The following is a 24,590-nucleotide window of genomic DNA, read 5'->3' on the forward strand; positions in this document are numbered from 1 at the left end:
ATTAAATTAAAAATCATCAACGTATCTATTGAGAGTGATTGAAAAATAAAAGTTTTTTATGTTCGATATTTAAATTGTCATCGTCAACTAATGAACTATGTTTGAAATTAAATAAATACTAAAATTGTGCAATGTCCGGAACGTCGTCTTTACATTGTAAGCTATTTTTTACGTTATTTAGATTATGTTTAACCATTTTAATAAGTGTTGCGTTTATGATCACTGATATTAATGGACATTGCATTAATCATATAAATATAATTTGTCTAAAATTGTATTTCTATTTTAATGATTTTTATAGCAAGTCTAAAAAAATATTTTGGTGATCTATATTTATTTAAATTTAAATCAAAGTAATTATAGATATATAAATCAAATAAAACATAACAATAAAATACTTCATAAACAAAAAAATGTTACTATAAAATCTTTATTTCCTCTTATTGTTTAAAATAAAAGGCCTTGCTATATAAGCAAGGCTTTATTAAAAAAGGAAAAAAATCTTTCCCTCAATAAATATATACTATTTATAGAAAAATTAAACCGGAACTCAATTTATGAAGCCAAAATAATACTTATGTAAATGAAAACAAGAATTGATCGAAAACAGACCTTCAAAAAGAAAAGCACAAAAAAATATTTTAGAGGCCGAATATTAAAAAAGTAACATTGAAGACTATTATTTATAAAATAATTAAATTGTAATGGAAATTCAAAGTGACATTATAAAGGCACCTAACGAAAAGGTCAAAAAAAAAAACTGGCAACAAACAAAAACAAACGATACAATATGGCGTCGCAACGTCAGACTACTATCGGTCTCAGTCGCGTTATCACTAGCGCGTAGACGATCCATTTTTAGAAATATTAATTCAGTAATAACTGTTGTACAGTAAACTATTTTTAGTACGGCCTAGACTAAAAATACTCGGTCGCCGCGACCAGTGACGCTTACTTGATAATACTAATGTTACTCATGTTATGTTAGTGTCGTTGACTTGTTGCAGTTTATTGGGCTTGCTTGCGATTGACATTCACAGAATATCGCCGGGGTTATCGCTACTGTTTACAAAGCGTACGCTCTTTTATACTTGTATTGAACAATTTTTTATCATTTATCACTCAATTAAAATTACGCATAAAATAATAATAAACAGAAAGTTCTAAAAATTATAACGTCTCAAGGCTCTAAATTTGTTTGCGAAATAGAGGATACGAAGGCAAAGATATAATTATTGGAACATTAGTTTCAACATTTGACTACATATTAGTACATTAATTCAAGGGTTATGTAACCATTCGGCTACGAGACGTGCTCGGTCGAGCCACAAGGCCGACCTGTCGACATTGACCGTGAAGTTACGACATAATATAAAAAAAAAAAACTTAATATTTCCGCAATACGAGTCGTTTTTTTATCTATTTTTCCACAGCAAAATAGCGAAGAAGTCGATACAACGAAGATAGATTTAGATTTATCGTAATAATTGTCTCTTAATTAGTTGTTATAATACAAACAATAAACAAGGTATTAATAGTAAAATTAGTTCTTTAAGAGTATTAATAGTTCCTGACCTTTTCGAAAGAGCGATCGAGTTCGAAACATATATAATTTTTTTTTAAAGTATTTACTACAAGTTCAGCTTTATAGCGAGGCTAAATGAATATACATAAGCTGATTTTATTTATTACGTATGAAAAACTATTATTATAATTTATCACAAATTATAGTAACTCGTCGCATTATTTAATTTTTTAAATATATCAAATCGTGTGAAGCGTAGAAGATATAATAAATTATTTGTTTGATTATATATGACATTAAAATACAATCATTATGCAGAAATAATCGTAAGAAAAACAAGTGACGCGAGATAATTCGTTCAGAGAAGTAAATAAGCGGCATTGAAAGTAGAAATGAAAACATTTGTTTTAAATCACTTGTAAATATGTTGTGAAGAATTACTTTAAATATATTAAAATCCTTTTATCAAATGCATATCATTTATTCAACGTAATTATTCAAATTATTTCAACAGTCTCAACTTTATTACAACGGCTTAATGCAAAATGAGTGGCATTAAAAAATTAACAATTTAGTAGGATATTATACAATTATTTATATAAGATTTTGTTATTTTAAATAGTAAAATTATCCAGATAAATTCCATATGAAACTGTGTTTTTACGCAATTTAAACTATTTAAATATATACCGTTATAAAAATTAGTGTCGATTGATTCTGTAATAACCCTTTCTAAATCAAATAGGGAATAATTTGTGTCGCATGTAAGTATTGCCTCGAGCGCGAAGCAACTCGGTCCTTTATTTTCGTTAGAAAACGAATACAGCGATCAATCTCAGTATTACTTCTAACAATTTTATATAGCACTCACTTTTATAATACAACAGCTAGAGGATATTTTATTTAAAAGTTCTGATATAGTTATAATGTACTTTATTTAGACTATTATTAAACAAAACTTGATTAATAATAAAATAATTATTTATTTATTATTATTATTTTTTTATTTATTCTTACTCATGCATAATAGATTTTTAAATATAAAATACAAAATATATAAAATATATTTAAAAATATAAAATACAGAGGCCAACCAGTGGCGGGAACAAGGTCCAAGCCACCGGTGGTTAGGGCCCCAGAGAGAGGAACTTCCTCACAATACGCGCCGTGCCGAGGAGTACTGCCTTCTGCATCAGGCCCTTGACCCAGCCGCCTAACGAGAGCCTCTTGAGGTGTTGGTCGAGGCTCTTGGCCATTAGGCCATTCGCTGAAACGACTATCGGCACAATAATTGCTGTATCCACATCCCACATGTCGACAACCTCGTGAGCTAAGTCAAGATATTTTATTTGCTTATCCTTCTCAGCCTTCACGAGATTCTCGTCATGAGGGATGGTGACGTCAACAATTATCGTGCGGCGCTCTGACCGATCTATCACCACTATATCAGGCTTGTTGGCGACAACAGTCCTGTCAGTGATTATAGATCGGTCCCAGTACAGTGTGATACGACCATTCTCGAGAACTGGGTCGGGCACATACCTGTAGTAGGGTACCTCTGATACCACAAGACCGTATCGAAGTGCAAGTTGTTGATGGATAATCTCGGCCACTTGATTATGTCTGTGCAAATACTCTCCGTTAGCAAGACGAGAACAACCGGAAATAATATGTCTAAGGGATTCGCCCGGAGTGTGACACGCCCGACATATGTCCACCGTGCCATCCCTCACAATATACTTCCGGTAATTGTTCGTCATGATAACTTCATCCATAATTGCACAGACAAAACCTTCGGTTTCACCGAATAGGTTGCCGAACCGTAGCCAAGATACGGACGCCATAAAGTCCACATCAGGTCCATGAAGGGCCCGATAGAAGCGTCCGTGTAACTCCTTGCTCTTCCATACCCCCTTGCGGTTCTCAGTACTTAGTACTACAGGTTTGCGCCAGTTCTCTTTGCCTAAGGAGAGCGGAGTTAGCCCCTTGTCCATTGTAACTACATCTCGGTGCATATCCAGGTCAGTGTGTGTCATTATTATTATTATTAAGTGTGCTCTATATATTTTGATAATCTTCAATAATCGCGATTATTTTAATAATAAATTATATTATTTACCTTAAACCCGAACTTAAAAAAAAATTAAATCGATAATGCGTGTCCTAAATGTTTAATTAAATCTGAAAGGCCGTCAAACGGGTATATCGACACCATTGGCGTTATTCAGTAACAACAAAATCGAAATTCGACAAAGAATTCGGTCGTGAAATGTCTGAAACAGATAAGCGGCATTTATAACATTAATTTGGTAAATGGTTTCTTTTTTACAGAATTTGTAAAAAATAACTCAAGTAATATTTTTAATTCAAAAGAATTAGTTTTTTTATTCTATATAACTATAGAAGTATAGGTAAGTAAGCGTTTAGAAATGTAGAAAAATTATTTTCAAATACAATTAACATTTTAATTTTCTATTTTTGTGGATCTTTTTAATGCTCCACAATAACAATTCTCATAATTATATTTCGCATTGCATTGCTCCTTATCTAATATAATGTCACTAGTGTGGTTGTTTTTTTGAATGATTTGTTCAAGCTGACCTACAGTTCGATTCTTGTTATGCTATTTCGTATTCGCAACAGCCTTGGACAAACCTTATTTCTTAATAGTGTTTGTGTGAAATCAAGAAAACAAAACGCAAGAAATATTTTAATAATATATACGATAAAATGATATTTAGTTAAGAGGATATCCTCTAAAATATATTTATAAAAAAATCACTTACAAATTTGCATATTAATGCTAAAAAAAATAGCATACGTTTGTTTTAAATAATATATTATAACAGATGTAAGTAATTTTTTTAATTACGGACTAATATTTGATATATTGGTAAAAGTTTTTATTTTTAAACGCAATTTTTATTATATGATTGTGATTTCGTTCATTTTGAAAAGTACGTACCAGTTTTAATTCCGTGGTTATGGATTTTTTGATTTTATATTGTGTCACGTTTTTTACTTTCACAGTTACGCAAACGTACCTCGGTTACTAGTTATTTTCTTTCAACATATTATTATTATTATTATATCCAAAATTTTCACTTAATTGCTTTTTTTTTAATAATCATTGGAGATATACTCTATATTTTATGTAAATAATTAAACGATTTTTACTTTATGCAAAGTCGTTAAAAATGTATAGAATTCGTGATTGTTTTTTTGAAATCAAATTACCCTTATTTGAGCAAGATTTTTAAAAACACTTTGGAATTTTCATTTCAAAATATAAATTAAACACAAAGCTACTTTTATTACCAACGAAGAATCTGATGAGATTCTATAAATAGATCCGTTAATCATTTTATTTTTATAGAGTATAAAAATTAGGTTTTGGCAACTTAGGATTATTGAAGTTAAATTCTCCTTCAAATTTGAGGTTTATTAATAAGGACTTTATAGTTTAAAATAGTATTCGCATAAAGTGATAAATGAAAGTTAAAAATAGCTGTTCCAGATATAAAATTGTCAACAATTGTTAGTATGAGATGCTTTATACCAATTAACAAAAATGATTAAGATTATTAACACTAATCTGCAGTGGACGGTAGGCGCCAACGCGTCAAGCGCGGTTCAGTTTTTATACCGTTCTTTGCATTCCGAATTCTTTGCCGGTATAAAATGTGAATGTAATTATATTTTAAAAGCTTTCTTATTTTATCTTGATTTTTATACTTGCATAACGCAAGGAAATGGAGAGGGTATGTATAGTAAGAGTAGATTTTATTTACATTTTGTCCGTTGTAACCAAAATTACAATTACAATGTTACAACACGTTATACTCATTTGTGAAAATTAATACGTTTTATTTTGAATAAAATGTAAGTTAACAAAATTAAATAAACTGAAAGTGTGAACTATTAATATTTTATCAAAATTTTCGTTATCCGAAATTTTCTTATTATTATCGTTTATGGTGTTCAGTACTAACACTTATCAAGGGACTTTGTATATTTTTCAAAATAAATAAGTTGTTTAATCCTTACTCAAATAAATAGCTCATAATTTTGTTTGCCGTTAATCAAAATTCCCGTTTACACGTATCCATCATCCTCCTGCCCTTATCCCAATTTTACTTGGAGTCGGCGCAGCATGTCTTCTTCTTTCATACTTCTCTGTCGGACGTCATCTCACAAGTAATATTCTTTCCAACCATATCGTCTTTGACACAATCCATCCATCGTTTCTTGGGTCGTCCCCTACCTCTATATCCATCCACATCCATTCTCAAAACCTTTCTCACAACATGGTCCTCATTCCTCCGCATAACATGCCCATACCAAGACAGCCGGTTTGCAGATAGCTTCTCGGTTACCGGTGCCACTTTCAAACTTCCTCTTATGTACTCATTTCTTACTCTCATCCATTCGCGTTTACACGTATCCATCCAATTTAATTGCAAATATTTTAGTTTTCAAAAAAGTGTTTATTGTAGAGTAAGCAGTAAAATATCTCAGCACAGTGTGGGCGCAGAGATCGCTTGAATCTTATCGTATTTTTTTGTATATGTTGCTTATTTAAATAAAAGTTGAGATATATTCATATTATATTAATAAAACATTAATATGAACGTACGAAATCTGGGTTAAAAAAGTTATTGGGTTTGTCGATCAATATATGTCGGCATAAAGTTAAGAAATTGGTTATAATGTTGTGTCTCAGGAATTACGTAAAGCCGTACGTCCTGCGCTTGATCACTCTCCGGTTGTATCGGATATCCGTCCCAATAAGAGTGAGGGAATAGAGTGTATCTGTGTTGACGCACACACTTGTAAATTATAACATCTCCTGCGCACACAGAAAGTCATTAAGATTACCCACTGTGGCCGAAATTCGTTTAGGATTTTTTTTAATTTTAGCAGCATACAGTTAGTAACGTTAAAATATAGAATATAAGATTATGTGTGCGAATTTAATTTGAATAATTTGAATTAAAGAAATCTTTTATTTTGTTCGTTTCGCAAAATTAACCTCCATCGTACCGGTTAGTTTTTTATATATTTATTTATAGCTCTTAATTGTTACACATTCACATAATGTATGTAACTGACAGTTAGGACGTAATAATAGCCTTGATCTCAAATAATCTAGTATTTGTCGAAAGCTAATTTCGTCACCTAGACTCGTTTATTTTGAAACTAAGGGTTAAGGTTAACGTGCATTTCGGGATCTTGAATGCATTGTTATATGAAAATATTCATTAGATTTCATCAGGATTTTCAGAATATAACATTATATGAGAACAGTACCATTAAATTCAGTTTAAAATTATTCAAATTTCTTGTCCAAATACGAATTTAGTATTCTTTCAGACGTTCGAATAATTTAGTTAACCCTTCGACAAGCTATTCAACACACATGTTCACACTAATTACGGTATATCATTAAAAATTTAATTCGTAACAAAAAATAAATAATTTTTTGCTCTGTTGAACTAAGATTTTTGAATAAACGTTTAATGGTCATATTAAAACCTCTTTTTAAATTTTATGTCGGTGTGTATACGATTAATTTTAATATACGTCGTTTTTATATAAAGTAAAGTGACTGTATAATTTTTAATTTTTTGTACAGTTACTGTTGATAATAATGATATTATTATTTATTTTGTAGTCAATTAAATAAGTACGATGCTTGGCTCGCAGTAGGCGACTGCGTCACAGTCAAGGTTGAGACGCGAGGAAGTGGGCAGACAATACGAGCGTGCTGATTTCGCAACACGCCTTACTATACCAAATGAGGAAGTCCAGTGTTATCTTGACATTTACTTATCAAACGAAGGTATTGGGTTCTGTCAGATAAAAACAGGTGTCCTATTAAATGCGCCTTAGATATGCAACATTAATAAAATCTTAGCTATCTATACATTGTATTTTAATAAGTTAACATCTATATATAACAAAAGATAATGTATATTAATAAATTGTGAAAATATTTTTTTATTAGATATACACACAAGCATATCGTAAAGAAATGTGGAATTTGAACGTAGACAACATGATTTTTTAGTATATATATATTTACATATAAATAGATATTATATTTTACTATCGTTCATTACGTCTTGGAATAAGAATAGATATATATTAATGTTATTTTTTAGATTTTAAACATTTAAGCAATAAGAACATTATTTATTTGTTTAATTTAATAGTTTCGTATAATCATTTTATTATGAATGTAAAACACAACGGTTACATTCACTCTATCGTGATGACGCAATTTTTTAAGCTGTTTTATTTACTTGGCAATCTTGAATGTATTAATTGGCTGTAGCCAATGCTTTCATGTTATTTTAAAGACATATAAGGTCAGTTTTGCTTTTACTACAACGATTAGTTATCGCAAGAATATTTCCATAACTTTTTAAGACCTTGAAGAATGACAGATAGAATGTTGCCTTTAAAAAAGTTTATAAAATTTAAATATAATATAGCGATTTTTTTAGTAGTCGCCCTTCATATATCACCTCTACTGTTTCTTACCATATAGACCGCTGCTATCGTGAATGGATAGCCTTTCGCGTGTTCTTTTTTTATTTTGTAATTTTTTATTTATCTAACAGATATGTTAAAATAATAAAGACTACAGCTAAAAAATAAAGCCTCGGCAAAAGTTTTAATATAAAAATAACCACAGTATTGTTTCATAGCTCAATAACAAGTCATGTATTACTTTTTTTTTGATAAGATTTACAAGCGAAATTTACCACTATGCTGGCTTTTGAGCAAAAACACTGGCAATTCAAGAATAATACTAATAACCATCCGAAATTACGACGTCAATGGTCCACCAAACATGTTCTAAGTTAAAGTGTCCGTAATTGTGCCATTTACCTCGTTTCTTTCTGTGATTATTCTGTCTCGCTTACTCTTCAAACCAGAAAACAAGTGCATTCTATTGGTGCATTGCCCTTGAATATTAATTATAAAAGAATACTTAATTAATAACATACTAGTTAAGTTTCGATTTTGTTCATATCAAATACATACATAACGTATATAATTGTACGTATCATTGACCATCAATGCAATGCAATTTTTCGCTTTTTTATATCAAGTATTAAATATGTTACTATATTTTATTTGTAATTTAAAAAGTATTGTATCCCTTTTTATCTATAATATATTTTAATAAACCCAAACTTTGCCTGGTAGAGTCGCTTTAGTGATAAGGCATCTTGCACTCTATTCAATTTTAGTAAATCCTCGTGCATATTTTAGTTTAAGGATAAAAACGGGTCTGTCTAAAGCTCTACCACCCGTAAAATTCCATATTTTTTTTAATTTACTATATGACAAACAGCAATTCAATGCATAATATATGAGTAAGCAATAATCATTTAATTACTAAATTGATTATTATTTAATAACGTTAATTATCATGTAAGAATGTGTGCGTTTGTGTATCTTATGCTAATGTTAACATAATTACTTATCAATTTTCTAATGAAATAGAGTTTATCTAAAGATTCAATGTGTGGTATCTCTATATATTATGATGAATAGGATTGTGATTGGGTAAATTATTTTTTATATTGTTATTTTTTAATTTAGTTTTTTTTTTATATATATACAATACATGGAAACGGAATAAATTTATGTTGAAATAATCTTTTGTTACTTGTACTTGTAATTTGTAACTTATTTTTGAGTCAATATATAACTCCCTAATCTTATTACTTTTAGGCATCGCTTTTAAGCAAATAATTACATTAACTTTAAAATTTAAGCAATATCAATTATTTATTGAAAATTCGTTAAGTTCTTTGACAAATATTGTTAGGTGTATTAGATCTCAAAACTCTATTACAAGATCAGATAAGACTTCGAACACAATGTACGCTGATTAATTTATAAAGGTAATCTCAGTTTTGACATTTATCAAAAGTTTTAAACAATTCAATTAGTAAGGCCGAGATCGTCCGATCTCTACATTAAATTGAGGAAACTTAAACTGCCTGATTAAACTTTGATATCGTTTTGAAAAAAACGTCATATCGTATCTGATTAATACGCTGATTATTTTATAAAAAAATGTTTTGCAAAGTGCTTTATTCGGATATGTTTCTATCTTTAAATTGACATTTTTTTATCTTCGAATGGCGTCATGCTGGGCCACCTAATACTGAGGTTCGTATCCGATAATCGAGTGATATGTCACGATATTATGATTATAGTAGGACCATGATAATGTACACAGATAAAAAACCGTCAGATAATATGCTGTCAGGTTCCTATATACTACTTTTTTTAAATTTAAAACAGCCTCTACCTTCGACTTTGCTTGAGTCGACTTTTACATTTAAGAATGTTATCGAAACAACTCTCAATATAAAAAATATAAATAATAATTAAAGATTACAAAATTTTATTTTATTTTTAAACAACTTCTCATTCGTTTTTCATTATACTAAATAAAAAGCCTTTATTGAGCATAAATATTTAGGTATCCAGAATATTTTTCACAAGTAATTGTTACCTTTCCATAGGTATATTATGCTTAAATACCTATTTTTCAAACCCTTCTAGGATAATTTCTTGTTATTATTCCATTAAATATTACTTAGGATTTATTACACACAACTCGTACTCTTCTAATCAGTCGCACATATCAAATAGAAAATTAAAATAACGTATAGTAGGTAGTTTTAAGAGTTTATATAAGTGATTCGTATAAAGTTTTTAATTCTCATATTATGACAGTGTTATTTGAATAATATAGCGTCGCTACAGTCTCTCATTCCAATATAATTCTCTATAAATACACACCGCCGTGGGAGAAGGCGTATTGGTCTTGAATTTTCAAATGTAAGGACACGTATTATTATTATTAACACGTGATATTTTTTAAATAAATTTCACATATATCGATCGAATACTTATGTATGCAAGTTATTACTCAATAACGTTAGAAAACAACATAATACCGAGCGTCCTGTTTTTATTACAAGCTCTTATTTAAATCTCACTTATTAGTATTTGTATTTAAAATATTAAATTTCGAACCAGAACCACGCAAATGAGCGGATATTTTGCAAAAACTTTTGACGTTAGTGTTAATTCAATGCATTGGAATACTAGATTTTGTAATTTATTCAAAATGACGACCAAGATATGCTTTTTTTTAAAAAGGTAAGCTTTTTAAAGTATAATTTATTTGGAATAGCTTTTATTTAACAGTACCTGTCTGAGCCAAATCTTGAAACTTTTCAAACCAGTTTCATGCAGTCAATTGAGCGAGATTTTTGGAAATACGTGGTGTGGCGCTGGGGACAATCTAGTATATTTTATTCAAAAGCTTTCTTTTTTAATAAATTTTAATTTAAATAAAACCGGATATAATGATTAAAAATTTTAGCTCAGATGTTGCGCGTGTAAAAAACTGTATATCCATTTAATTAATTTTCGTCAATTATTCAAATAAATATAATGTATGTAATTAAACGACAATCAGAAATGACTCCGACCTTAGAACCTCTGTTCTTAGAAGAATCCGGGAAACCTTTGCCTAACTATGGGAATTTTGTCGTATTCGATTTTTAAATTCAAAATAAATGGTAACTTTATCATCATCACTGTAACATGAAAATGAAAAGTCTTTTAATGACCCTACTTGAATAAAAAATATTTTGATATCAATTGCATTTTGAATGAGTGTTCGAATTAAAACAAATAGAAAATCTCTTAATTCAGTAATCATTATTATTATGTATTTATATAATTAAGTATTGATATTAAATGAAGGTGCGTTCTCGGATAAGATTATAAAAGATAAACGTAATTGATAATTTGTAATAATATCATTGCCAGGGTTTTCATTAAATTACGTTAAATAAAACTCAAACGCAATAATTTGATCTGATTATATGATTATCTTGGAAATACCTCGCTGCTGCTCAATGGCCATCTGTCATCTTGAGGAAAAGGAATGCAGCATCATGCTTCTTCAATGCGCATTGGTGGTTACACGTGTTTGATTTTTATTCGACCCTAGTTTCCTTCCTATGTTTTCTTCACCGCCAAGCACGATATGATTTAAATACAAAATTAAGCACATTTAAAACACCCACAATGGTGCTCGCATACGCTTGAACCCGATCTTCAGATTAAATGTCTGGGTTTTTGGGGTCTGGCATTTTGGCTATAAAAATATGATTAATGATAAAATAAAAAAAAATCAAGCAGGTTGAGTTCTACGAGACTTATATTAAAAACTACAATACCATGAAACCCTAGGAAGCCTGACACGCCAATGTAAAATGTTGGACAAGAGAAATTACAAATTTATTGTCCAACATATGTAGGTATAACATCGATAATGTTAGTGAGTTAAGGCAACAGGCAACACGGCGTATCAACTGTATAAGACTTGACATTGAAATCGCAAGTACACTGAACAGCTAACTTTCAGGGGTTTTTTGGGGGCGCCCATCGATCCCCGTGGAAAAGGGGTCACCCTCCCTCGACCTTGGAACGGAAACGCACGACGTGAACCGAAAACAACCGAAGTTTCATTCATCGTTCGAAAACCAGACTGACTTGTAAAAACTATTTAAATATTTAATGTCTTGAATCAATAATGTTGTTTATGTTTTATATAATTTTGGAAAAGGAAATTCATGTGTTTCGGACAATGGAATAAGAATAAGTTGATTAGGAAAAATTTAGTTTTCCGAATAGCAAATTATTTGTAAGCCTTATTTAACTATTTTAATACTTTATGGGAAATATTATGTGGTTTTAATTTATGAATCGTCAAACATGCATCTTAGTTATAAGTACATGTAGGTAAATTCCCACAAATGGATATTATGTACAAACATTTCTTAAATTAAACAAAATTTGTTTTTAAATTATTTGTTTAAATTAATACTTTAAGTCATATATATATAAATAAAAATCTATAAAGTTATTTTAAAAATATTTTTAGTGACAAAAATATAGTAAAATATCTATTTTTTAAATAATAATAAAAATAATTAATTTACCTATTATTACTATTAAAAGTTAGAAGTATATTATAATGGACAACTCAAAAAAATACGTTAAATCCTAAAGGTGGAAAATTTAATATATATTTTATATTTAATGATGCGTCTATATTCGATGAATTTATTGTATTATGTCACGTTGATACAGCAAGTGTGTGGACGCGTCGTGTTAGCTACTGGATGACGTAATGCGATAGTAAAACATTCAATATTTGATATATGCAACCATAGCCCATTAGCCGTGGCATGCGTTAAGACAAGTTCACTAATGAATAGATGAAATAAACGCGGTACGTTCGTTAAAGTCGCATTATACTACTGGCGGTCATGGGTCAAGGTGTCTGAGTTTGTAAGTGAAATAATTGTAACGAAGTACAAGTATTTTTTTGAGAGTTTGCATTAAAAAGTATATAAAACAACACCGTCTGTGAAATTTAATGAATACTTTATGAATTATGTTTCAATAGGCGTGTGCTAATTAAAAAAAAAAACCTCAATGGACACTAATGTATTACTTCGAAATTAATGCTTATATTCAATAATTTATTTTATTTGACAATATTATATACGTTTATTGAATATAATAATGTTCATGCGTAGTTTCGTATAAAATCGCTGCAGGTTTTAATAATTCGCAGAGGAGTGCGGACGGAGGTGGGAGGGAAGACAACAGCAGAAGGTTATCAATGTTGATAAGAGCTCATCCATCACTCAGCGTATCTATTACAATGCTTCGAGACATCGTCGTGTAAGGAATATTTTGAATTCTCAGAGCATCTATCAAAGTAATATCTTATAAAAAATGTTACAATAGCAAATTTGATTGATAAATATTATTTACTTTACGTTTAATAAATAATAACTTCTACAAACCATAAACTAAACAATTTTGATGCAATAAAATATAACGATTCTTATATTTGCGATCAAATTTTTTTTAAAATGATTATTTGAGAACCAAAGGTAATAAAAATAAAATAGAATTAGATAATTCATAATTATTTTTACGGTATAAGTAAAAAATAATACAACAGATAACAAATATACCTAACGGAATATCTTATCTATAAAACTATCAACGTAAGAGCGTAATTTATAATCGATTATCATTATAAATAATCAGCAAAAACAACAAAGTTTGAGGCGTGAAGGATAAATTGCTTTTATGATTCAATAACTAAACAGACATTTACATAATAAATATAGATAATATACGAAAGAAATAATAAGTACTTCTTGTTGTAAAGAGCTGATTTTTGACTGCTATTCTGGATTTACACAAACACTGTCATACAAATATCATTTTTTAAATTTATAATAAGTTATACCTAGTTGGAGTATGCGTTTTTGAGACTTAATTGATTATTATGCTCAATTTATTGATCCTCTTCTCTAGACTAATAGTTTTAGATATATTTTAATTAACATATAAAATGACGCATACAATTATACACGTTGTATTAGCATTGTATGGACGGATAAAAACTTTTTTGCGATGTTTTTATCTGTTTGAACACTTTTTTTTAATTATATTATGGTAAAACAGTAGTCATTACACAGCTTATATTTAAAAAAAATTATGAATATGTAAAACATATTCTTAGTATTTAATAATGTTATTGAAATGCCTGCTTCAAGCTCGATTCTTTAGATAAAATAACATATTATAACGTGTCGCGTAAAAAATAAGCTACACAGAGACATTAATTAGTAAGTAATTGTGTTTAATTATAATATCGTACATATTGCATACGTAGTTACTTTGTATTTCTTACAAGAACGTTTGTAAATATAAGTCCATAATATATGTTGTTCTACGCAGACAAATTTGTGAATGAATGTTTTCGTGTACACAAATTGTCAATGAATCTAGACAAATGATAACCGGAAGGCGAAATCAGAAGGTGATAAATATACAGAGTTAATGTGCAAAAATGTTTAAGTATTCCACGTGAACACTATGAGATTGTTCGAGCCTCCCGTACTTACGCAATAACTCGTGACTGCTATAACGACTGCCTCGAATAAAATACGACGCAACTCTTATCACCTTATCAAACAATTTATACCTTTCTCCCTACAAATAAAGTTGCAAATCGAATGTCGCTAAATTTAAACTCTTCCTTATTTGAAATGAATACTAACACGCTTTTTCCTGTACTTTTTGTATGTATTATCAGTCCATTATTCGGTGCAGTCACATAGTTTGAATATTTGGTAAATTTCCATAAGACATGTAGCTACATATTTTAAACAACAGATAACATAATTATGAATTTAATTATCTTATATAATACACTTAGAAATGCTAAATAGGAATAATTTTGAATATATTAATATGAATGTTTTATTGTTTTACACTGAAACACTAAAAAATGATTAAATAATATTAATTTTGAACAAAAAAATAATTAACATAGAAAGGTATATTGTAGGCAGTAATCCGTACAATAATATCGAATGTAAAAAAAAGTAAAACATTTGAACACGCACGTCTTGAAGAACCCACGAAGTCAAACTCGCACTGGCGCAAAAAAGCGTCTACACAATACACACACAGGAGCAAAAACATCACAGATGTGCTCACACGCAGCGGGGAAAAAAGCAACCCGCGACTCTTGATCTTGTCTTTGCTCAACATGTTTTGCTAGCGTGTAATATAAAATTCATTTCTTTCTTTTTGCGTTCATGAAATTGTTCAATGCTAACCGATCGTTGCCATATTTCATACAAGTTTATAAAAATGCATTATTTTTCCGATATTTATTTCTTGAAAAATCATACTACTATCACAATTCCTACGATCTCTGGAACCTGTTTCCTCCCAGCTTTTTCTTTATTATTCAAAATAAATAATCAAGTCGCATTTTCTGCAAGAACCTGCGCAATTAAACCTTTATTGTCTTAAACCTTTGCTTTTAAACTGGTTTAAAAGCTTGTAAGATTTTAAGATTGCGAGATTATACCTAAACTTTTTTATTACAAATGACATTGTTGAATAATAAATTGTAATCAAGCAAATTAAATAGTGTTATTGATATAATAATGTTGGCACTTTTCTGGTTTACCTACGACAACAAAGATCACGTTATGAATAATAAAAAAATGACTATCGTACATTGATTGAGAATATTTCGGTTGAATTATAATTTTAACTATCTAATATATAAGATATTTAATATTCGTTCTTTTATGTAACTCGTTTGACGATTTTTTGTGAATACATAATTATTCTGCGCGAATATTTTGTATTAATAAAATAATAAGTCTGCATTTTTCTGTCAATAAATTGTCAGCGCGTAGATTGGAATAGGTAGTGTCTGCACTCTCGCTGATTCCACGCCTGAACTCACTCATGACACTTCGCGCTTCATAGAAGTGACGGAATAAAGAGTGCAACTGCGTTTGGGCATACACTTACTATATCTCCTGCGCATTTGGTTAAACCCCTTTGAGAATAGCCGCCGAGACCAAAATCAGTCAGGAAGACATCATCGGATCACATAAGGAACAAAATGCCATTGTTGTATTTCATTCTTCAGTCCTTTTAATAAATATATTATTATTTTCAAGCTTGGTTGTGGCTAAGATGTATGTTTAATTTACATCGTTTCATTTATCGAGGTTCGGTTATAATTTGATTAAGAAAATATGCTTCGTAATTTGTTAATAGGTTGGTTACAGAACCATTTGTCATACTAGTTGCCACCGGATTCCACATATAAACCTAATTGAAGCGAATACTTCCCTACAATAAACGCTAACACAAGTACCACATCAATTGCTGAAGACTCCGTAGCACTTCATACATAAATAACTGCATTCATTATGTAACGTAGCTATTAATCTTTTACTAATACTGTATAAATGTTAATAGCTTAAAAAGAAATTCATTATATTACATTGAGTATTTACATTCACAGTTGTAGGGCAGGTCATGGCTGAATGCGTGAGCGCAAACGGATGTGCATATGATAAATAATTTATTATCTAAATTTAATTGTTTGTTTTCAACTAGAGTGACATACAGTTCAATTTATATTGTACGTTGAAACTGAAGTCAAAATAATATCCTACACTAAACGTCTTCCATAAGTGCATGATAAATTTCCCCACATTATGTTATATGAATCTTGGTATTATTTTATTATATTTAATAATTAAATATTTATATTACGACTTTTTATATTACTGATAATTATCACGTTATAGTATAGTATAGTTGTCTGGCTGCTACACGAGTACCAGGCGAGCAACGGATCGCAGTGGTATCACGTTACGCGGTGGCTGTTGACACCAGCGCCTGATTAATATTTATGATACGACTGAGCATCTCGCATGGCCGGTTTGTTCGTTCGATGCGAATTAACTCTATCTCGCTCACACCCACGCCCACATCATTACGACCGACGGAGAAAACATTCGCGACTCATACACCAACCGCTTTTTCAAAGATACGTGTGTGAGTAAGTGCGAATGAGAATCCCAAATCTTCTTAATTTTTGTACAGTTTTGTTTTTGCTTTCAGTTTTGTAAGTTAAAACGAGTCTTGAAGGTCACGATCAACAAACAAATGCCTAGTTTTATAAAAATCATTACAATTATATTATTTCATTATGAATTAATTAAAAGGTTTTATTATTTTTTTTAATGAATAGAAAGGAGATTATATTTCTGAAAAAAAAAAAACATGTAGAGTGTATCGAGAAGGGCAGAATGCCTCGAACCTGACCGTATAGAGGTGACCTAACCGGACAGACTTGACTGACATATTACAAATCTGCAACCTATATTACCAACTGAATGTGGCTAGTAGAGTAGGACGAACGGCGCAATACACTTTTCGCTTTAAGTATTTACGAAACAATTTATTTAAATAATATAATTATTTTCCTGGTAAGTGCAGTGTGGAATAATTAAGTATTAGAATTTCCTCAGAAAATTTGTTATAAACATAACTCTAAAACAACGGGAACACGTATCTTATAAATTACTCATTACATAGTATTAGTCATTTAATTGTATAATTAAAGTTGTTTTTGATTATTTAAATTGCAATGAATATCTGTTTTTGTTTCCAGATCGTTATTTGATTTTAAATCTTTGCCTTTAATACAAATAAAAATATATATCACAATATATATAAATATCTGATAAAGAAAAAAATCGTTACAAATAATCTTATTAGACTCCAATTGAGAAGAAAAAATTGTTATCATTGTATTAAGATATATCTTAACGCTGTTTGTCTGAACATTTTCCGTGAGCTCGTGCCTCCAGCGCCGGCCGGCATTCGGAACATTGCCTCAAGGTCACGTTATCAAGTTGTCGCCAGCCGAACCTAACAACGCTACTGTCAGATACGCGCTCCGAAATAATTACCTACACATGCACTACTACTATCAATTCCTTGCACTCGACTAATTTATCCTTAATTATGCGACACTACCGTTTCACAGGAACTTCGCAATCGGGACCTCCGCAATCTTTATAGCCAATGACTAAGTGGATCTAAGTGTATTGCGTACTCTCGCTCCTGACCACCGATACCGCAATATCGTCTCAAATCAAATTAGCGGCATGTTTACATTTTATAAATAGAGTGCGTTCACGTGGCGCCGCTGCAAGATAAGCGTCCAATGACTTGTTTTGTATCACTTACCGTACGCTGTTAACATCCTCCGTGGCAGAAATCTGATTTCTCCGTCACACTGACACTTGAGCGGGAACTAAAGCACTCACAACAGGCGCACTAAGTTCAGCGGCACACGCGAGGACTGCACGGCGCGACACCCACGACTAGAATGCGGGCAAAACGAATGCGGGGCGCGGGGGCGGAGGACGACAGCGACACACGGCTCATACGAAGGCGCGGCGACTAGGACTGCGGCCGGGCAACAGAGCAATCCCCCCCATTGGTCGGATGAGGAGTGACGTCACGTAAACCGGCCAATGGCCACGAGACGAGAACTTCTCGAAACGGTCACCAGTGGCGCTGCCATTTAAGAACTCGCCCGCCCTACAGAGCTTTCTTCAGCTTGGGCGTATGCTTTACCGGGCGGCAAACGCCGATAAAATGTCATTAAAGAATTAAATATGCGAAACAAATGCCATTATCAATAAATTGTAGACAATTATGAATAGTTATAAGTGAGCACTAACTTTTGAAAGCAACTACCGATGCAATTCTGATCATTAATTTTGACGTTGCTTGTTGGGCAGTTGCCAGATAAGGTGAATATACCTATGCCGTACATAAACATAATAATAAATCACCAATAAAAACAAATTGATGGTATCATCGGAAACAATAATGATGTAGAGGACGCATGTATATTTTTTTTATAATTATTGTTCATTATATAATTCAAATACTTTAACCGAACCCTTTTATACGCCGTTACAGTGATTGAGATTCTTAAATAATGAAAATAGCAAATACATCAATTAAAGAGAAAAAAATCAGTACCAAAAGCTTCGTCATTAGAGTGTGCTGTAAACAAAACCCTCAGCCGTGCCCGAGGGAGCGACAGCTGTCCCCAAGCCTCAGTGTTGCCATTAAACACCCACGATAGATTTCATAACATTGCTCCGAACTAAAAGAGATCTTATCCTATCAACTTTAAAGTCTCTTTTCCAAACATAGTTATTTAAACTTCATAAGGGCATCATGAAATACGTGATTGAAAAAGAACTCTTATCGTTAATACAAATAATTTACTTTTCAAAAATGCTTCCTTTTAATGTTGAAAACGTATTAGAATAGATATTTCAAGTACTTATGAGGAAAGTTTGGTGTTTAGAAGAATATAGTGCATATTTAAACGTTAAAATTTACTTCCATTGCAAAATAATAATAAACACTTTTTATTAGTTCAGAGGATTTTTCAATCTAAGGAGAGATAACTAGCTGCCATTATAAGGTAAATATTTACTAAGCCTATCACATGAATACTTTCTTTTATCGAGTTTCATTTGATGGGCCCTTTTAAGATAATTCTATGTTACAAGTAATTTTCTTTGTCTATCTATATAGATGCATTGAAGTAGGAACAAATTAAAAAAAAAATTCAGATAAAATCCCTTCTTGTTGGTGTCATTCGTTTATCACTATTTTTTTTAATTTTATCCTTTGTTTTTGATTTGTAATGTCTAAATTAAAAACGTTACTTAATGCAATCTTATAGAATAACTGTTTAAGTTCCATCAAACATTAAATATACTAAAAGATACATTTTTTATATATAGTACCTTTACAATTTTTTAAAAGTAGTAGAAAGTGTCCTACTTAAATAAAAAGGTCCAATTTTGCCGTCTCAATAATATCTTGCAGCAACTACTTATTATTAAGACATTATTACTACAAATAATAAGTTATACTGTGATATGTAATTATTTTTAAAATATAAAGCTACTTAAATGCTAATTATTGTTGAGATTCACCTTCGGTTGTCGACGTGTAAGAAAAAGCAATACTTTCGTATTTTTGTAACGCTTTGATGTAACACTCACTTTAAATGACAGTGTAATTGTCTTTATTAATAGGTAGGTATATTCAAATTCGTCGATATTAAAGGTCATTGTCGTAGTTGTTCGCTGCTATGTTTGTTTTTCTCTATTATTATGTAGAGTAATTTTTTATCGATCGATAGAGCAGGGAGTTGGGAAAAGGTATTGTATTTTGTGAATCGCCATCGATGAAAAGGTTTCGAAACTCTTCTCCTTAAGTAAGTTTGAATTTAGAATTTTGCCAAAATGAACGTTTTCTTCCTGTTAATTATTTTGACTGAAGGAATTGAAGGGATGAATAAAAATATATTTTTTTTATATTTTTATGAGCTTAATGTAGCGTAAACTAAGAAGAAATTTTTAATTTTATTTTCTAGTGTCTTATTTTAACCATCCCTTAAAGTTATTGAGTGCTCTTTCTTAGATTATGTGTACATCATCTTCAAATGTATGAAGTGTTATGGAAGAGCGAGGCGTCCCCAGACTCGAGTACTATAAAAACAACTGGTAACTTACCAGGTTAGTCCCAATGCCGCTGCAAAGTTTAGATGTTAAGCTTATTTAAATAATTTTTTATTTCATTTTCATGCTTGTTAGTTTTGCACGATTAATAAGTAAATCCAAATGAAAATAATCTTCCAAATTAAATAAATAATGAAATACGTAGTGAAAGGACTTTGGGTCCTTCTTGGTAAGCACTCATTACTTATTATACTGCCAAACAGCACAAGGGATGTAGGATGTAGTCTTAGTTTCCAAGGCTGGCTACGTATTAGCGATTTAAACAATGATTAATATTTCTTACATTACATTTTTTTTTACATTAGCAGCCTGTAAATTTTCCCACTGCTGGGCTAAGGCCTCCTCTCCCTTTGAGGAGAAGGTTTGGAGCATATCCCATCACGCTGCTCCAATGCGGTTTGGTGGAATACACATGTGGCAGAATTTCGTTCAAATTAGACACGTTTTGTTTTCCTTCACCGCCGAGCACGAGATGAATTATAAATACAAATTAAGCACATGAAAATTCAGTGGTGCCTGCCTGGGTTTGAACCCGAAATCATCGGTTAAGATGCAAGCGTTCTAACTACTGGGCCATCTCGGCTCAATAATAATATATCTTACGGTGCCTAATATCTATGGGCGGTGATGACCACCTTCCATCAGATTTTTCTTAAAATGAATTTTTCTTAAAATTGATTTTTCTTAAAGACCGGCAACGCATCTGCAAGCCCCCTGATGTTGCAGATGTTCATGGGTAGTCACTTTCCCGTTTGCCATCTACACCATAAAAAAGATAGCCCATTTGCAAGTCAGCCGAAATATTTTATAAAAAAAAAACCTAACGGTAGTTACCTTACGACGGTAACCGTAGATTATTTTATCAATAAATACTATATTATTAATGTTATTCCAATATCTTTAATTATTAATTTGACTTTAGACTATATCAATACTGTCTTGTATTACCCTCATAATAAATCTGTCAAACTAAAATGACAGTTAGTCTTTGAAAGCCGAATTAATGGGAAGCTACAATTTGTCCCTTAATAAAGCGTTAACGTATTTATTCGTAACAAGAAAACGTATTATTATATTTATATTTTAAATTAACTTCTAAATGTCTGTTTGTTTATTCGTTTATAATTCAAAACCTTATAGCTTAAATAACTAATTTATTGTCTTTTGAAATAAGAAATTATATACTTATTTATATTCAACAAGCGTTCCGCTCCGACTTCGCACGTATACAATTTAATAATTAAGATAATATTGAGTATGTATGTTTATTTTTTTTTTTCTAAGTATATAATTATAGTATGTATGAAAAATATTAATAATATAAAAATGGTTTAAGTTGTATTTTTATTGTTATGTATAGATCAAATAGCACGGCGTATACATTTAAATTTATATTGACTATTGTGCTCAATTTTTTTTGATACGGCCTGTTATCCGACCTTCTGTTTCGCAGTGAACAATTTTTTTTTGTATTTCGTAACGATTTTTATCAAAAGTATCTTTAAGATAATATTTAAGTTATCTTCTAAAGTATACATTTGAATTCAAATGTAATAGATAATTTTAATCTATATTAAATGCCCAAGATAACTAACATATTATGTATCTGATTAAATATTAGTTATAAATTCGAGAAAATAGCTTTGAAAATTAAGGTTAACTAATTTATATAACATGTATATGTACAAAATAGTTATCATGAGTGTTCTTTTAGACGAAAGATACGTGATTTTTATGGGTATTTTTAATAACTACAATTTTCTACTATATTGTTTTGATGTATCTCCTAAGCTTTATCCAGCATTCGCGATGTAAGGGTACGAAAACAGTTATTTTCATAATCGTCAGCAATTCTATACAAGTTATACAAACAAACTTCCTCGTTTATTGCTCTTTCTATTAGTAAAAACTGTATCGAAGTTCGTTAAGTGGTTAAGAAGAAAATACTGGGATTCAGACAGAAGCAGAAAGCGACTTTGTATTATGTATCGAATATCATAAATTAAATATTTTTAACATTTAAATATTTTTAATTTAATCTTCATTTACCTATGAATATGAAACCGATTTTGTTTCGTTTTAAATAAAAAATAAAAAAACGAAATAATAATAATATATTTAACTAATTAATTATATTATTTATTCCCAAAAATGCGAAAGACGCCATTTATTTGTGTCGGTGTATTAGAGAGTACGACTCTTAACGGATCGATTCTACACTTGAAAATTGAAGACAATGAAATTCTCGCAAAATGCTTTTTCATATTCTACGTTTGAAACGTAGGTCACTGCAACTTTGTATATACTATAGTTTAAACTGTGCGTTGTTATTCAGCCAGTAAGATCACTGCCTTTATTTACATTATTATAATAAAGTAGATCTCTATGAGTACAACATTTTATAGATATTATCCTTTAGAAAGTCTTAATTCCATACAAATCATTAAACAAAACTTCAGACATCTTTCATTACAAAAGAAAACCCATACGTCTAACAGTTAACTCCGTAATCTGAACACAGGAATCCGTGTGTGGGTCTATTTTTGAACTCCCCTCGGCGCGTGCGCACAGCAGGAATTACCGGGAGTTTAATGCACTGAAATCGTTTAAATGGATGCGGCTTAAGCCGTGTAACAATAAAATATGCTGAAGTGGAAAACTGGAGTGTCGGTACCAGTTACATGCCTTTTATTTTATTATTATTGGTGTTTCTAGAAAGTGCTATGAATATGTTTATATTAAAAACTAGGCTAGAATATTTTAAAGTAAACTCATATATCGAGAACATGTTAAAGTAGACAATGATTCAGGAGCCATTAATTGAGTGATGAGCGTTTTTTCTCGAAATTTCATAATAAACAATTTTTATTTTTTCTTACTTTGAATTAAATATACAGAAGGTATAAATTACGGTTTTATTATTAAGTAATATTAGCTCTAAGTAAATAAACCGGTGTAGCTGATTTAATGTATGTTATGAAAACAAATGAATTCTAAAAGTAACATATGTAGCTGTATATGTGATCCTCGTGTAAAGGAGGGGGATGTCCTGACAAAAAAAAATTATGATGATCGATTAAGTAACAAATAACTAAAGAATCTTATTTACGAATTTGTAATATCAGTAAGCATACAATATGCACATTTTAAGTTCCACTTTGCTTGTCTACCTCGCACTTTTAATGTGTTTTATGTATTTTAAATACATTTACATTTAGTATATAGCCCAAACTAAATCCAGGTTTTTTTCTTATACAGTAAAATTGATTGCTTTAATATTTTTTTTATTAAATAACATAATAAACGAAGCCCTGACCGATTCATGTTGTTTAGATTATGAGGAAATAGTGTGAAACTCCAAAAAAACATTTTGGCTTGTAATCTATATAGAAATAAATGTCATTTATTTCTTCCAGAGTATAATTGATTTATGAAATTGTATTATAATTGAAAATTTATATTAGAAACTATGTTACTACTATATCCACTGTTTAAGTGTATAGGTATTCCTACAAATGCAAACAAAATCAATATAAATGTGGGCTGTAATTCGAGTCGGTATTATAGAAATATATTGTAGTTCAAAATATATTAAATAATACTAACATTACAAAATGAATTATTAACATGATATTTGTACTGACATACAAAATTGAATCAATCAAGATATACTTTATTCAAGTAGACTTTTACAATTTTGAATCGTCATTTAACAAACTATATTAAGCGAAGCTGCCACCGAATATCTACTTGAATATATTTAAATTAAATAAAGAATTCATATTAATTTGAAGATCGCTACAGAAACCTAATTCAAATTAATTATCTATAAGATATCGATATAAACACATATTCTCTCGTATTCGATAGTTCGACCCTTATTTGTATAGTTTAGTCAAAATATATATAAAAAATGAAATGAAGTTAAATCAGTATCAGCATCATTAGTTCAGCATCTCATTTGGCATGATTCAAGTAGA

General features: G+C 30.4%; 1 protein-coding gene across 8 annotated transcripts in view; it reads right to left on the bottom strand.

Moving 5' to 3' along the window:
• The window catches only part of LOC113401431 (myocyte-specific enhancer factor 2), a 127,118-nt gene that overhangs the window by 34,831 nt on the left and 67,697 nt on the right, over positions 1–24,590 (bottom strand). For 2 of the 8 annotated variants that reach the window (XM_064220224.1, XM_064220236.1), the window contains exon 1: positions 18,242–18,468. The exons of the other annotated variants lie outside the window; for them this stretch is intronic. The gene's annotated coding sequence lies outside the window, so the exon portion shown is untranslated. Of the gene's footprint in view, positions 1–18,241; positions 18,469–24,590 lie in introns of those variants that run through there. 8 annotated transcript variants of the gene reach the window in all.

This window comes from Vanessa tameamea, chromosome 2 (assembly GCF_037043105.1).
Source record: "Vanessa tameamea isolate UH-Manoa-2023 chromosome 2, ilVanTame1 primary haplotype, whole genome shotgun sequence".
Classification (NCBI taxonomy): domain Eukaryota; kingdom Metazoa; phylum Arthropoda; class Insecta; order Lepidoptera; family Nymphalidae; genus Vanessa; species Vanessa tameamea.